Consider the following 11,941-nt stretch of genomic DNA (forward strand, 5'->3'; position numbering starts at 1 on the left):
ACTCTACAACAAAGGCAGCAACCCAAGTTCAACAACATGTTAAAGGGATTATACACCCTGCACAAGTGCCACAGATGCCAGAAATGCAAGTGTGGTTCAGCCTCAGAAAATCGATGAATGTAACACATTACATTAAGAAAAGAAGGAAAAAATTATCTTGATGCAGAAAAAACATTTGACAAAATTCAATATTATAAAAACACTCAGCTAACCACGGGGAAGGAGGTCTCTCTTCCTTGGCCCAAAAATGTCCTTTTGGGGCTGTGAAAGTGTAGATACAACCACCTGGGACACAAGCTGATAGTTGCTGAAGCTGGAGTTACACACACAGGAGTTCACTATGCTTCTGTCTACTCTCATGTTCTTGAAATTTTCTGTCATAAATGCTTACATCATCACTTGTAAAAGGTACATTACTTTGACAACTTTCATCAGAATAACAGGTCTTTATATTCTCAGTACACCTAAATCATCACAGGACAAATTTGCCTTCCATTCTATGTCATGTCATTTAGCAAAATGTACATTAAGTGCCAGTCTTTGGGCTAATGCATAAGCAATGTGTGAGAACACTGTCTTAGTGAATTTGAGCTTCTCTAAGAAAATTCCATAAACGTGGTGGCCTCTAATAACAGAAACCTATTCTCCCAGTTCTGGAGGCTGGAGGTTCGAGATCGAGATGGTGGTGGATCTGCTGTCAGGTGAGGGCTGCTTTCCAGTTCCCGGACGGTGCCTTTTTCCTGTGTCCTCACACAGCAGAAGGGACAGGGGAGCTCTCTGGGTCCCTTTCATAAGGGCACTAATCTTATCATGATGATTCATGAGGCTCCACCAGCAAAACCTCATCACCTCCTAAAGCTCCCACCTCCTAATACCATCACTTTGGCCATTAGGTTTCCAACTGTGGATTTGGAGGACACATTCAGTCTATGGCAGGTACACATGGAGATGATTCTTGAATCTGAGCTTCAATCTATTAGGGTAGAAAAAAAGCAATGAAAATATGATATAAAATATACTTCATACACACACACAAACTTTCATACCCAGTAAGACAGCTAATATTTAAAAATGTACAGACAAAACATATAATGACAAGCGTTTGTTGGGTTGTGGAGGAATCAGAACAATTAAGCATTCATGGTAGAAATATAATACTGTGCAGTCACCAAGAGAACTGTGTAAAGAGGAATATAATATAGTCCAGTCACTGTAGAGAGTTGTATGGAGAGGAATATAACATAGTTGGTCACTGCTGGGAACTGTATGGAGGGGAATATAATATAGTGTGTTCACTGTAGGGAACTCTGTGGAGAGGAATATAATATAGTGTGGTCACTATAGGAAACTGTATGGAGAGGAATATAATATAGTTGGTCACTGTGGAGAACTGTATGGAGAGGAATATAATATAGTTGGTCACTGTAAGGAACTGTATAGGGAGGAATATAATATAGTTGGTCACTGTGGAGAACTGTATGGAGAGGAATATAATATAATGTGGTCACTGTAGGAAACTGTATGGAGAGGAATATAATATAGTTGGTCACTGTAGGGAACTGTATGGAGAGGAATATAATATAGCTGGTCACTGTAGGGAACTGTGTGGAGAGGAATATAATATAGTTGGTCACTGTAGAGAACTGTGTGAAGACTCAAAAAACTAAACAGAATTACCATATGATCAGCAATTCCACTTTTGAGTATATTCCAACAAATAGCAATGGAAACCAAAGGCTGGGATTCAGATAGGAGGGATCCGTACACCACTGCTTCTGGCAGCACCACGCAGAGTAGTGGAAATGTGGCATCAACCCAGGAGCCATCGCTGGATGAACGGGTAAGCACGGTGTGGGGCGCACACATGGTGAAATGTTATCCAGCCTTAAAAAGCACGGAAATGCTGGCACATGCTTCCACATGGATTCAACCCAAAAACATCGAAAACATTATGCCAAGTCACAAAAAGACAAACGCTGCAGGATTTCACTTCTACGAGGAATCTACAGCAGTGAAGTTTCTAGAGACTGAGGGTAAAGCGAGGGCTTCCGGGCTGGGGGGTGGGCAGGGGGCGCTGTCGTTTAACTCGTTTAATGGGTGCGGAGTTTCCGGGGGAGAAGAAGGTGGAACGTTCTGGAGATGGAAGAGGTGTCCGCGGTACCACAGCGTGAATGTGGTTATTGTCACTGAACGGTGCACTTCAAAATTGTTAAAATGGCAAGTGTTGTGTGTATTTTACACGACAGTGTGTATAAAAATACAGCGTGGAATCTGCTGATGGTAAAGGAATGCCCAGGGCTGCACAGGAAGGAGGAACATGAAGACGCCTCAGAACAAACAGTGCCACTCATGTGAGATAACACAGCAGGAGGGCCAGCGCCGTCTGTTAGAAAGACCGAGTCAGGAAGGGAGGAAAGAGGGATTTCCATCCAGAGCCGCGACACACAGCCCCGTATCTCTCCAGCGGGGCTCAGCCACGGGCGGGGCGAGGCCAGAGGTGCTGTCTCCATTCCAGGCTTTGCTCAGGGGACATGGCCCCGTCTTGCTCTGTGGGTTCCCTGCACCGTCTCCCCTCAAATCCCCCAGCCCGTGGCTCATCACCTCAACTTGGCTTTCGGCACCGTGCCAGGCGCTGCTTATGCTGTGGTCGTTCCCACCCGTGATTTGCAGTTAGCAAACGCTGACTGGTCTCTCCCCATCACCCTGGAGGAGGCTTGGAGATTCCTGCCTGCCCCGGAAACCAGGAGCAGCTCTCAGGCAGGACTCGGAGCTCAGTCCGGGCTTTTCCTTTGCGGCCTGGTTTGCGTGTGAGACGCGTGTGTGCACCCACTCAGGGCTCACAGTGTGCACCCACCCACTCAGGGCTAATGCAGGCTCTGCGTGGGGGACCCAGACGAGGAAGCTCTTCCCCGGAGGACTCCCATTGTTCCTACAAGATAACAGAAGCCCCTAAGCTGCAAAAGTGAGATTCAAGGCCAGGTCAGAATGAGTTTAAATGATGTCCTTTCCACCACTAGTTTTCAAGAACTGAGCATTCTGTGATCCATGAATGAACAGCTTGTAATACAGGCACATAAATATTTGGGCCTGTTGAAGGACCCGCACCTTAAGCGTATGTATCTATGCATACACATATCTTTAACGGGATGATTAATGCTCTAGTTATCAGGCATGAAATAGCCTTAGATTTTGTGTTTTCATCAGCATTTTAGAAACTTTATATTGTATTTATCATTAGAAATCATGATGCCAAACTATCCTTATGAAATGAACTATCCTTTTGAAATCTAATTACTATTTGTCAAATTGCTTCAGCAACACTGAAGATGTAATTATTAGAATCACATATTGGAAAAAATATGTGATTGCAAAGAGATAGGACAAAGGGTTGCTGAGGTAGCTGAAGGCAGAAAGGTCACTGCTGTTTTCTCAAGTCTTGCCCATAGACTGAAAATGTTGGAAAAGAACACATTTCATTCTGGCTAGTATCAGCCGACATACTGATGTCAGGAGAAATACGCTTTTAAGTTTGATGCTATTTAGCTTTTCAGCAGACAAACTCCTTCAAAAGCATTCAAAGGTTCAGCACACGTACTGAATTTTAGATACCTCTCAAACCTGTCTGAAAAATAAATCTGTTTTTCTATAATAAGATTCAGCTGGTGATTTGTTAAACAATGTTTCAGGGGCTGAATTCCTGCCACATTAAACATGATGTTTCCCTTGTTATCTAAAATGTCTTTAAGAAATTCCACTATCAGTTTATAAATTTCTCAGCTAGCCCATTGAAAGAATCAGAGAAATTAAATGATTCTTCACTCTGTTGAGAAAAGAAAACCTTTGGGTACGATTGAGTTCAGAAAGTATCTGTCTCCTCAAATTTTCTTCTAAATATGTTTTGAAAAAGTAAAAATGTAGCATGAAAGAGCTAATGTAAAAATAAAGATAAATAAAATGTAAGAAAATTTATATTTTCTGCATGGAAAAATAACTGATTTTAATTGTTGACAGTGAAGATGGAAGAACAAGATGAAAATTATCCCGGTAGTGAATTAGAAATTAGTAGATAGGAGCTGTGCATTCTAGAACACGGCCAAGTGATCAGGAGACCAGGTCTGGACAGGAGGCTTCCACAGCAATGGGAGTGACTTTCAGGGGTGCATTTCGGCGGAGCGGAGCAAGCAGAAGTCACTGCAGTGACCCCAGGAGAGGGAGGGGAGAAGATTACATCCGTGGGGTGAAGCCTGCAGAACCCAACTTTCTAAATGAGGGAAGTACATTCTGCCGTTGTCATGATGGGAAAAATCCATTAACTCATGATTTATTATCTACTTACTTATTTACTTAGTTATTCAGCAAATGTGCTGAATACTTGCTATGTCCCAGGGATATAATATTGGCCAAGTCATTAAGTCCAACAATAACAGCATTTACAGTCCAGTAAAGAGAGAATTAAACAAAAAAATGAACAAGTGTATAAATACAGTAACTGCATGCTGGGAAGTGCTGAGGTTTGCACACTGTGGTGGACAGTGGCCCTGGCACGAGAGGGGCTCACGGAGACTCACCCAAGTCTGTGGGTAGAGGGTGGGGACCAAGAGCTGAGTGGCCGTGGGACCACCAGGTGCATACGCCAGCTCTGGGCTGCAGAGCAGAGGTCTGGTTGAAGATAGAAATCTGTGCACAAAGGTGGTAATTGAAGAGAAGGGCCTGGATGAGGTTACCAGAGAAGAAAGTCCAGAAGGGAAAAGGTACTAGAGGGAGTGCTGAGAAGTTCCAGTTCTGACCAGGTGAGCCCTGTGTGCTGGGTAAGCAAACAGAGGGCCTGGAAGGCAAGAGAAGGCCTGGGAAGTAAATACCATAAAACCAAGAGTGGGAAGGAGGAGGCTTCCTCGAAAGGCCGAGTGCCCCTGCACGGTGGATTCAGCTGAGTGTCACAACTGCATGATGACCGTGGAGGCCTCAAAACCTTGGAGATTCGGGAGTGAAGTGATAGAGGCAGAAGCAAGGAAGCCAGGAAATTCCCCAAACAGATTTATATTTCACTCCTCACCCCCTCCCGTTGTCACCCACAGACCTTCAGGTGGGCCTCCCACATGCTCACTGCGGTCACTGCGCTCTCTTGGGTTGGTTCTCACTCTGTATCAAGCCAGGTGGAATCCTTGCTTGGTTTCAGGGAAATACAGCTCTTTTCTGTAAGTGTTTATTCTCTCAACCTCAAACCACAGGGAATAATTACTGCAATTTCACTTTAATGCCACCTCATACCAAAAGCTTTCTCTATGTGTATGACTATTGGTTGGGTATCCATCTAGCAGTAGAAACTCTAGGTGATATGTGTATGTTGGGATTCAAGAGAGAATGGCAGAGTTTCACAGAGAAATGACTCAGCTGACGCTCTCAGCAGCAGGCTTTGATAGTGCAAGTTGCTCACACCCTCACCTGCACTTCCTGTGGTCAATATTAACAGAGCATTTCTGGTGGAATGTAATTTTGTTTCATTTTGGTTCAATTGTCATTCTCCTAATGGTCAATGAGATTGAACAACTTTTCATTTATTCATTGGTTATTTGGAGACATCCTTTGGTGAATTGCCTGTTCATGCTTTTTGCCCTTTTATTGACAGTCTTTCTTTATTAATTTATAAATATTACTGTTATTATCACTACAATGATTCCCTTGATAGTCATGGATATTGCAGATGTTTTCTTTTTGTCGGTGACTTTTTAAACAAACAACCTTAGTGGTGTCTTTGATCAATACAAGTTCCTTTTTCTTTATAGCCAAAGCTGTTTAATCCAATTTAAGATTTTTCCCTCCTACTCTAATAACATAAGAGAGTATCTTTCATTATCTTCTGGTAGCGTGATAGTTTTATGTCTCACATTTAGATCTACAGTCCATCTAGATTTTATTTCACTGTGTACTTCCATTTGATCCAGCAGCACTCACCCAAAAGCCTTTCCTTTTTCATTGCACAGTGCCAGCTCTGTATTATTTATTTATGTATGTATTTTTCCATAGGTTCTTGGGGTACATGTGGTATTTGGTTATGTAAGTAAGTTCTTTAGTGATGGTTTGTGAGATTTTGGTGCACCCATCACCCGAGCAGTATACACTGCACTCTATTTGTAGTCTTTTATCCCTCATCCCCTTCCCATTCTTCCCCCCAAGTCTCCAAAGTTCATTGTATCATTCTTATACGTTTGAGTCCTCATAGCTTAGTTCCCACATATCAGTGAGAACATATGATGTTTAGTTTTCCATCCTTGAGTTACTTCACTTACAATAATAGTCTTTGATCTCATCCAGATTGCTGCAGATCCCATTAATTCTTTCCTTTTTATGGCTAAATAGTATTCCATTATATATATATACCACAGTTTCTTTATCCACTCATTGATGGATGGGCATTTGGGTTGGTCCCATGATTTTGCAATTGCAAATTGTGCTGCTATAAAATGTGTTTGCAAGTATCTTTTTGGTATAATGACTTCTTTTCCTCTGGGTAGATACCCAGTAATGGGATTGCTGGATCAAATGGTAGTTCTACTTTTGGTTCTTTAAGGAATCTCCACACTGTTTTCCATAGCGGCTGTACTATTTTACATTCCCACCAGCAGTGTGGAGGTGTTTCCTAATCACCACATCCATGCCAACATCTGTGTGTTTTAATTTTTTGATTATGTCCATTCTTGCAGGAGTAAGGTGGTATCGCATTGTGGTTTTGATTTGCATTTCCCTGATCGTTAGTGATGTTGAGCATTTTTTCATGGGTTTGTTGGCCATTTGTACATCTTCTTTTGAGAACTGTCTATTCATGTCCTTAGCCCACTTTTTTATTTTTCAAAATTTCAGAAACGACTTATTTATGTATTTATTTTTATTTGACTTTAAGTTCTGGGATACATGTGCAGAACGTGCACATTTGTTAGATAGGTATACATGTGCCATGGTGGTTTGCTGCACCTATCAACCTGTCATCTAGGCTTTAAGCCCTGCATGCATTAGGTATTTGTCCTAATGCTCTCCCTCCTCTTGCCTCCCACCCTCCAACAGACCCTGGTGTGTGATGTTCTCCTCCCTGTGTCCATGCGTTCTCACTGTTCAACTCACACTTATGAGTGAGAACATGCAGTGTTTGGTTTTCTGTTCCTGTGTTAGTTTGCTGAGGATAATGGCTTCTAGCTTCATTCATGTCCCTGCAAAAGACATGAATTCATCCTTTTTAATGGCTGCATAGTATTCCCTGGTGTGTATGTGTCACATTTTCTTTATCCAGTCTATCAATGATAGACATTTGGGTTAGTTCCAAGTCTTTGCTATTGTGAATAGTGCTGCAATAAACATATGTGTGCATGTGTCTTTATATTAGAATGATTTATAATCCTTTGGGTATATACCCAGTAATGGGATTGCTGGGTCAAATGGTATTTCTGGTTCTAGATCCTTGAGGAATCGCCACACTGTCTTCCACAGTGGTTGAACTAATTTACACTCCCACCAACAGTGTAAAAGCATTCCTATTTCTCCACAGTCTTGACAGCATCTGTTGATTCCTATCTTTTTAATGATCGTAATGATCGCCATTCTAACTGGTGTGAGATGATATCTCATTTTGGTTTTGATTTGGATTTCTCTAATAGCCCCCCTGCCTTTTTTTTTTTTTTTTTTTTTTTTTTTAGACAGAGTCTTGCTCTGTCACCCAGGCTTCTGGAGTGCAGTGGTGCCATCTCAGCTCACTGCAACCTCCACCTCCTGGGTTCAAGCGATTCCCCTGTCTCAGCCTCCCGAGTAGCTGGGACTACAGGTGCACACCACTGCGCCTGGCTAATTTTTGTAGGGAAAAGAAAGAGAGATCAGACTGTCACTGTGTCTATGTAGAAAGGAAAGACATAAGAGACTCCATTTTGAAAAAGACCTGTACTTTAAACAGTTGCTTTGCTGAGATGTTGTTAATTTGTAGCTTTCCCCAGCCACTTTGACCCAGCAACTTTGACCCAACCTGGAGCTCACAAAAACATGTGTTGTATAAAATCAAGGTTTAAGGGACCTAGGGCTGTGTAGGACGTGCCTTGTTAACAAAATACTTACAAGCAGTATACTTGCTAAAGGTCATTGCTATTCTCTAGTCTCAATAAGCCAGGGGCACAATGCACTGTGGAAAGCCGCAGGGACCTCTGTCCTTGAAAGCGGGGTATTGTCCAAGGTTTCTCCCCATGTGATAGTCTGAAATATGGCTTCGTGGGATGAGAAAGACCTGACTGTCCCCCAGCCTGACACCCGTAAAGGGTCTGTGCTGAGGTGGATTAGTAAAAGAGGAAAGCCTCTTGCAGTTGTGATGGAGGAAGGCCACTGTCTCCTGCCTGCCCCTGGGAACCGAATGTCTCGGTGTAAAACTCGATTGTACATTTGTTCAACTCTGAGATAGGAGAAAAGCTGCCCTGTGGCGGGAGGCGAGACATGTTTACAGTAATACTGCCTTGTTATTCTTTACTCCCCTGAGATGTTTGGGTGGAGAGAAACATAAATCTGGCCTACGTGCACGTCCAGGCATAGTACTTTCCCTTGAACTTAATCATGATATAGATTCTTTTGCTCACATGTAATTTGTTGAGCTTCTCCTTATTATCACCCTGCTCTCCTACTACATTCCTTTTTGCTGAAATAATGAAAATAATAATCAATAAAAACTAAGGGAACTCAGAGGCCGGTGCCGGTGCGGGTCCTTGGCGTACTGAGTGCCGGTCCCCTGGGCCCACTATTGTTTCTTTATACTTTGTCTCTGTGTCTTATTTCTTTTCTCAGTCTCTCGTCCCACCCGACTAGAAATACCCACAGGTGTGGAGGGGCAGGCCACCCCTTCAATTTTTTTTGTATTTTTAGTAGAGACGGGGTTTCACTATGTTGGCCAGGCTGGTCTCAAACTTCTGACCTCAAATGATCCACCTGCCTCCGCCTCCCAAAGTGCTAGGATTACAGGCATGAGCCACTGCGCCCAGCCAATAGCCCACTTTTAGATGGAATTGTTTGTTTTTTTCTTACTGATTTGAGTTCGTTGTAGATTATGGATATTAGTCCTTTGTCAGATGTATAGATTGTGAAGATTTTCTTCCACTCTGTGGGCTGTCTATTGACTCTGCTGACTCTTCCTTTTGCTGTGCAAAAGCTCTTTAGTGGTTAAATCCCAAGTATTTATCTTTATTTTTATTGCATTTACTTTTGGGTTCTTGATCATGAAATCCTTGCCTAAGCCAATGTCTAGAAGGATTTTTCCAATATTCCAGAATTTTTATAGTTTCAGTCTTATATTTAGTTTCAGGTCTTTATATTTCCCCACTTTATGTTTTTGTTTTCTTTGTCAAAGATCAGTTGACTGTAAGTATCTGGGTTTATTTCTAGGTTCTCTATTCTGTTCCATTGGTCTATGTGCCTATTTTTATACCAGTACCATGCTGTTTCGGAGACTATGGCCTTATAGTATAGTTTGAAATCAGGTAGTGTGACGCCTCCAGATTTGTTCTTTTTGCTTAGTATTGCTTTGGCTATGTGGGCTCTTTTTGGTACCAAATGAATTTTAAAATTGTTTTTTCTAATTCTGTGAAGAATGATGTTGGTATTTTGATGGGGATTGCATTGAATTTGTAGATTGCTTTTGGCAGTGTGGTCAAAGACCTCTACAAGGAAAACTACAAAACACTGCTGAAAGAAACCATAGATGACACAAACAAATTGAAACACATCCCATTCTCATGGATGGATAGAATAAATATTGTGAAAATGGCCAGCTTTGTTTTAGATGAAGTTTCCCAGTGTGCTTTCTTTTCTCCTGACTCTTCATCGATCTGTTTTTAATCCCTTTCACTAGTGCCACACTGTCTTAAGAACTTAGTTTTCCAATAAAACTTGATATTGGGCAATGTATGTTCTTATCTTTGCTCTTCCTCAAAATTTTTTGCTATTCTTGTTTCTTTCTGTTTCTACATAAATCTTATATTAGCATGTCTGTCATCAACACACAAATAAAAATAGCCAACTGGAATATAGGGAGAATTTTTACGCTCACAATAATGCTTCCTCCAATCTGAGAAAATAGTATGTTCTTTCATTTGTTTAGGTTGTCACCCACTTTTCTCAATAACCTTTTTATAATTTTGGTATAGAGGTCTTACACATATTTAGATAGATTGTTTTCTAGATATTTGATAACTTTGGATACTATGGTAAATAGCATGATTAAATTTTTTTATATTAAGTGCTGGAAAATAAAATGGTTTTTGTATAGTGACATTGTATTCAGCAAGCCTAACTTAACCTGTTAAATTTGATAATTTATAAAAAATTACTTTTATAACCATGTGTTATCTGTAAATGAAGACACATGTATTTCTTTACTTAAAACATTTTACCATGTATTTACATGACTTATTTCACTGTCAAGAAACTCCTATAAAATGTTGACTAAAATTGTTAATAATAAATATCTTTTTCTTATTCCTGATCTGAAGATAGAAGCTTTTAATATATTAATAATATTGGATCTAAGATTTGTTTTTGGCTCTGGTGATACCATTTATCAGAGAAAGAAGGTAATTTTTATAGCAAATTTTTGTAAGGTATTTAAAAATAATTAATAAATATTGAATTTTATCAAATGTTTTTGTCGTTTACCTAGATAATTTTTACTTTATTTTCTTAATATATAAAAATACATTAATATAAACTTAGTTTTTATATTTATCTATTTTATATATCAAGGACCCCATTTTACTTATATTTGTTTGTCATATTTGAATCCACATTTAAGACATAAATTGTCCAGTAATCCATATTGTCAGATTTGTGAATAAAGGTAATACTGGTATCATAAAACCCATTACAATGAATTCTATATTTTTCATTTTACCATGAAGAATTGACATAGTCTTGGGTTATTATTATTATTATTATTATACTTTAAGTTCTGGGATACATGTGCAGAACGTGCAGGTTTGTTACATAGGTATACACATCATAGTGGTTTGCTGCACCCATCAACCTGTCATCTACATTAGGTATTTCTCCTAATGCTATCCCTCCCCTAGCCCCTTACTCCCTGATAGGCCCTGGTATGTGATGTTCCCCTCCCTGTGCCCATGTGTTCTCATGTTCTCATTCTTCAACTCCCACTTACGAGTGAAACCATGTGGTGTCTGGATTTCTGTTTCTGTGTTAGTTTGCCGAGAATGATGGTTTCCAGCTTCATCCATGTCCCTACAAAGGACATGAACTCATTCTTTTTTATGGCTGCATAGTATTCCCTGGTGTATATGTGCCATTTTTTCTTTATCCAGAAATACCATTTGACCCAGCAATCCCCTTACTGAGTATATACCCAAAGGTTTATAAATCATTCTACTGTAAAGACACATTCACATGTATGCTTATTGCAGCACTTTTCACAATAGCAGAGATTTGGAACCAACCCAAGTGCCTGTCAGTGATAGTCTTGGTTATTTATTTAGTAAAAGTTTGGAAGAATTTATCAATGAAGCCATCTGACACATGAGTCTATATTGCACTAAGGTTTTAATAACAGCTTCTGTGTCTTTAAGAGCTAGATATCTATTCAAATTTTCTATTTATTCTTGTATAATTTTGATGTGTGGTGCCTATCTAGGAAATTGTTTTATTCAAATTTAAATATATTGACATAAATTTATTCATTGTTTCCTCTTATGGTAGTTTCTATTTTGTTTGCTGGTAACCACTTTATATTCCTCATATTGGCAATTGAGGAATACAATGGAAAGAAGTGCATATCTTATACTTTATTTAAGAAGAAGTCTCTAGGGAAGCCCCAAGACAATATGGGACAAAAACAAAAGCACAAGAGAAATATGAAGCATCTGGTGTATATAGTTAGAAAAAAAATAAACACAACTCAAATCCTAGCCTGATT

At 40.1% G+C, this 11,941-nt stretch overlaps 1 pseudogene; it reads left to right on the forward strand.

Moving 5' to 3' along the window:
- Positions 1 to 8,035: 8,035 nt before the first annotated feature.
- Positions 8,036 to 10,125, forward strand: LOC134807788 (uncharacterized; annotated as a pseudogene).
- Positions 10,126 to 11,941: the final 1,816 nt, after the last annotated feature.

Source organism: Pan troglodytes, chromosome 12 (assembly GCF_028858775.2).
Source record: "Pan troglodytes isolate AG18354 chromosome 12, NHGRI_mPanTro3-v2.0_pri, whole genome shotgun sequence".
NCBI classification, from domain to species: domain Eukaryota; kingdom Metazoa; phylum Chordata; class Mammalia; order Primates; family Hominidae; genus Pan; species Pan troglodytes.